Here is a 6,148-nt window from a genome sequence, read left to right as displayed (position 1 = left end):
ATGGTCCACACCGTCCCAGGTTACCGCGCCTACCATGACACGACGGGCATGCCGCTTGCGTCTGTTTATGTACGCAGCGATGTCCTCGTTGAGCCACTTGATATCCCCTCCAGCCTCCATAAATATTTAGTTGGTGTGGTGTATTACCAACCTTCTTCGCGCATATCACTCGCCTTTATGTCCTTCTATAATCCCCCTGTCACATCCTCTTTATTCACTGCCTTGGGCAAGTTCCTTCATTCTGTTACCACCCATCTCCTCCTCGGGGGCGATTTTAATGCCCCTCACAGGCTCTGGGGCTACCCCCACACCCTCAAGCCCGGCCGCCTTCTCCACTGTCTTGCCTAAAAGTAGACAAGACAGTGGAGTAGCCTACACGGAGTAGCCTACATGGATGCCTCTTTCATACCTCCTCGAGGTTCCTGCGGCTTCGCTATCTACCATCCCCACCTCCAAGCACCTGAAACTCACACGAGTGGGCCGTACCTACACCCTCCGGATGCACTCTTTCTCGAGGTCCTTGCCATTGTACATGCCCTACAATCATTTCCCTCCCTTCCCTCGCTCCCAGAGTACATGATATACACCGACTCCCAAGCTGCCATTCACCACATACAGAACTGCACCCTACCCCATTCACTCCAACAGGAGGTCGAACGAGCGGTATCCGCACTGCAACCTTCCACCGTTTTCCTCCACTGGGTCCCTGGGCATTTGGGGATTGACGGCAATGAGCTGGCCCATCAGCTCGCCCGTGACGTTTTTAACCGGGCACCGTTGATCCCCTGGTCTAGGCCCTTACTGGATTCTGGAGGACTCTCCCTGCACCGCACTATCAAAGAAGTTTACCTCCAGCTCCGTCTCGACAAGCGCCTCTACCCTCCACCTCATCCATCACTCACTGTGCCGGAGGCTCGCCTTCTGCGGCATATCCAAATGAATGCACTGGATACCCCTTCCCGCCTCTTTCTCTATCCCTATCGCTCCGACCCCTCCTGTCCCAACTGCCCTAAAGACCAGACAAGACAAGGAAATGAATGATCAGGAAACATCAGCAACCGAAGCTGTGAGTTAGAGTCAAACATTGAAAAAACTTTCCAAAATCGACAGGTCCTTCATGAAAACCCTGCTGGTGCTAGAAACAGGAGTAGAAGACAAGGAAACGCTACTAGACAAGCTTCTCACAGACTTCACAAAACTAAAAAGTCTGACGTTGGATGCCACACATGAAGTGGCAAGACTCCAAGGAGTAATTGCAACTCATCAGAGTGAAAAGACTGAAAGGCCAACCTATGCAACAGTAGTGGCAGGCCAAAACAAGACACGGGGACAGACCGAAGAAATACCTGAGCTTTTCGACGAAGCCACCAAAGACAAACAAAGGAACAAGACAAAGTTGGCATTGATCGTAAAATCAGATCAGTTGAGCAAAGGTGAGATACAAAAACTCATCAAGAGGAAGGTCAACCCACATGAGTTGGGAGTACACGAACCCGAAATGTGACCAGCATAAGAGGGAGTTGTGATCATGGCTTCTTTTAAAACAGGACTTGACAGATTGAAAGAATGTATAGCAAATGATCCAGAGCTGGGTACTAAACTCAGCACTAAACAGCCCAAAGAAAAGAACTTGGAAATGAAGGTCATTGGAATTGATGAAGAACAGGGAAATGAAGAAATAGTAAGGAAAATAATCAAGCAAAATGGTTTTCAGTGTACTACAGAAGAACTAAAGGTGACCAGAACTTGGAGAGGCAAACAAGGCAAGACAGCCATAATATCAATGCAGTTGCAACCATGGGAGCAATTGAAAGGCAGAACCCACATCAATATTGGATGGAACAGATGTGCACTTTTTGACAATACTTTTGTGCCAAGATGCACATATTGCACCAACTACGGCCACACTCAACAACGGTGTCAAGCGAAGACAGCCAAATTACCGAATTTCTTCATAGCCCAGAAGACATTGAAGAACTAATAAGTAAATTTTATACCACTCTTGAAGAATTATACAAAAAATATGAAAAACGTATAATGAAAGAGAAAAAAACAAGAAAAAAGTTGGTGGAACATGGAGTTAGAAATACAAAGGAAAAAAGTAAGAGCAATGAAAAGACGGTTTAAAAAGAGGAGAAGAGAAATAAGAGATTTTTTCAAAGAACAGCATTACAAGGAACGCCAAGCATATGTAGAAAACATAGCAACTGCAAAAAAGAAACATTGGAACGACTTTTTATCAAAAATAACGAAAAACCCATTCAACATAGGTTACAAAATTGCTAGGAATCAAATAAAACAACCAGTAGTAATAAAGTATGGAAAAAGATGACAAGACAACAACCAATTCTTGACCTGAAACAGGTGAGTATATCTTAAGCAACTTATATGCAATCTTAATGGAAAAAGAGCTAGATAGCGTCAAATGCCCAAGTAGTCGAAATAAGTAACAACCAGGATGATGATGTGGAATTCACACAACAGGAGGTAGAATTAGTTGTTAGAAACTTGAAAGATGTTTCTCCAGGACCAGATAATTTAACAACCAAATTTATTCAATTAAGTTATCAAAACACGAGCACATTGTTTGTAAATATCTTCAATAGCTGTTTGAAGACAGGTCATTTTCCTACAAATCGGAAAATATCAAAAATATTATTAATTCCAAAATAGAAAAACCAATTTACTCCATAAGATTTCAGACCGATAGCAATAAATTCAATATTCGGCAAAATTCTAGAGAAATTACTTAAAGACCGCCTATACTATTTTCTAAACAGGAAAGGACTATTCCTTATAAACCAATATGGCTTTAAGCACGCAACATCAACAACACAAGCACTAGAAAATATCAAGAAAAAACTGGATCAAGCCATCTTGGAAAAAGAAGTATCAATAATATCAATTGATATTAGAAATGCATTTAACACTATCGATGAAAATTAAATAATCAAATATTTAGAATAAAATGGATGTCCAAATAACTTAATTAAATTAATTAAATCTGTAATGACGAACCGAAGAATATTATATAAAAATGGAGACATAGAAAAGACATACAGTTTAAAGAAAGGATCACCACAAGGATCTCCTTTAAGTCCGTTACTTTGGACAATAATGATGTCTGACATTCTCGTAAAAAAAGCATCCAGTAAAAACGTATGTCCAAGCATTTGCAGACGATTTAGCTATTATAATAAAAGGAACATCTAGAAGAAACTTTAAAGATAAAGCAACCGAAACATTAAATATAATATACGAATTGGGTAAAGAGAAAAACATTGAATTCAATACGGCGAAAACGGAATTCATGATTTTATAAGGAAAATATTCAAAAAGTCCTCCAATACTAAAATTAGGAAACGAAAAAATCAAAACGGTTCAACAAATTAAAGTATTGGGAGTAATAATAGACGAAAAGCTTTCCTTTATACCACATTTAGATTATATAAAAGAGAAAGTAAGTGACCTAATAATTTGTCTAAATAAGTTTATAGGAAATAACAGAGGAATTAAAAATAAAAAACTTCGTGAAATATATGTAAGAGGAACTGAAAGAATAATAACTTTTGCAGCAGCACTTTGGTACAAGGACACCAATATTCTCGTTAAACGATTAAAATCAATCCAAGAAAACCCTTATTATCAATAACAAAGGCATATAAAACTGTATCTAATAATGTATTAAACGTCCTAGCAAACTTGCCACCAGTACATTTAAAAATAGAAAAAGAAATAGAAATGCACAATATCATCAACAATGGAAAAGAATCTCTTTGGAACGACAAAGTTTTCTATCTTAACAAAATAGCATACAAGATTGATAAATGGGAAACACATGCCACAAATAAATATAAATTGTTTTAATAAGGATTTAACTAAACATGCACATTATGATATTTTTACAGATGGCTCCTGCAATGAAAACGGAGCTGGATCAGCTTTTGTAATCATAAAATTACAAGAAATTATAGAAACTAAGCAATACTCCTTGCCAAATTATAGTAATAATCTTGAAGCAGAAGCAATAGCTACAACAAAAGCATTAGAATATATTATTTCCCAGAATAACTCAGCCACTTACCAAATTTTAATGGATAGTTTACCAGTACTATAAGGCGTAAATAATCCAGAAAACCTTAACCCCTATATCCATAAAATAAAGCAATTACTGCAGGAAATAACAATGAAGAACAGCTTGATTTTAACACACGTAAAAGGACACAGTGGAAATATAGGCAACGAGATCGCGGACGAACTGGCAAAAAAGAAGCCATAAAACATGGAGATGAAATAAATCTCCCTATTTCAACTAAACAAAAATTTTTTTTAGAAGTGGCATCCATTATGGGATGGTAATAAATTAGTACATAAAAGTTATATCCACAATTGGTTTAAAAACATAAATCAGATTCCACGGCAATTTATAGCCAACCATCAAATACCTCAAATTTTGACAGAACATGGACGGTTTCCGCATTATCTGTTCAGGTTCAGAATAAGGCGACATAGAACTTGTCCCTGCAATATAGAAGCACTTGATTTAGATCGTTATCTTAATAATTGGAAAATAACAGAAAAATAGCGGTCACAATTGAAAAAATATGGCGCACATCCAACACAAAAACTATATGAAATTATAAATGATGCAAAAGCCATGGCTGCTCTCGAGGAAATGGTAGACACCATAAATAGCAAAATATGAAATTGCTATTTGACCTATTGGAAAAAACTGCTCCCAGGGACGATTCCGTCCCCCTGATGGCCAAGCGACTCGTAAAATGAGCCACACCTCGATAGAAAAAAAGGAAATAAAAAGAGCAGGAAACTACCATTCTCCAGACATCTCAAAAGTCTCATAGAAATAGGAACTTCCATTCCACGACAGTGTGGTGCCCATGGGCTACCCCACATCTCCGCCCAGCAGACACGGGAACTGTCATTTCCAGGCAGAATGGTGACAATTATGACCCAAACCGATGCAATAGGCGCATCATGGATCTTCTTCATGAGTCACCTACTTAATGCGGCTGAAACATACCCAGTGGCTTGACCCACACCATTGCCCCGATAAACTCGGGAACTAAACCCGGGAGAAAGAGACTGAGATGGAGCCCCTGCTCTCACGGCCTACAGAAACGAAACTACAGGATCCAGACCTGCCCTGAACAGGGGCTTACCAGCCTCAAATAAGACCCAGTACATTTTTGGGTGCATTCAAAGGTCATCGATGAGCCGTGGCATGATGAGGGCATGTTCGCCACTGGGAGCACGAAAAAAAAAATTTAAATAATGCTTTCTTCTCGAGAGGCTATGGTAAAAACAAGAAATTAGCAAATGTATTGTAATAATTGAATTAGTAAACTGAATATCGGGGAGAAAAAGAGGAAAAAAGAAAAGAACAAGAATGAAATCAAAGAAAAAAAAGAAGGAATGAACGAAGACAAAAAAATATAAATTAAAAAGAATAAAAAACAAAAAAGAGAAAACAAGAAAATAATTGAAAAAAGAGAAAGGAAGAACAAAAAGATATATATGTATGTATATATATATATATATATATATATATATATATATATATATATATATATATATATATATATAGATAGAGAGAGAGAGGGAGAAAATTCCCTACAGTGTTATTTCATTCCTCAGTATTTATTAGATACCAATAATCTCAAGTTTACTAATAGTCGCCAAATGTAAGAGCCTGACCAGGGTGCGGAAACCGAGAAAATCAAAGAAAAAAGAAAAGAAGAAACATCAAGTCCGCCAGCCTGCAAGACACTCTCACCAATACATTCCAATGTCCCAGATGCCAGGATACCTTTTTCAGCACTTTAGCCACATAGGGTGTCGCAACTTCCGTACACCGCCGTGATGACACCTACATTGAGCTACTGAGGCTAACGTCCCTTGAAAGGCCAAGCCGCTGCCTTCCAGCTACCCCATTCATTGCACCCAAGACTCCCTGTCACCATCGAAACTCCTTGAAAATTACCCGGCACATTGTTGCTACACTACTCAAGTCATACTTTCAAGTGATGTCTTTTTGTTACTCACGCACTGATCGGTTGACCAGCTCTTCTAAAGCCAAAAAAGCATGCTTTCAATGATACCCCTCAATGCTCCCTGACCTCTCACTCCC

The sequence above is a fragment of the Dermacentor albipictus genome, chromosome 2, assembly GCF_038994185.2.
Source record: "Dermacentor albipictus isolate Rhodes 1998 colony chromosome 2, USDA_Dalb.pri_finalv2, whole genome shotgun sequence".
Lineage (NCBI taxonomy): Eukaryota > Metazoa > Arthropoda > Arachnida > Ixodida > Ixodidae > Dermacentor > Dermacentor albipictus.
Note: the sequence above shows the minus strand (reverse complement) of the source record.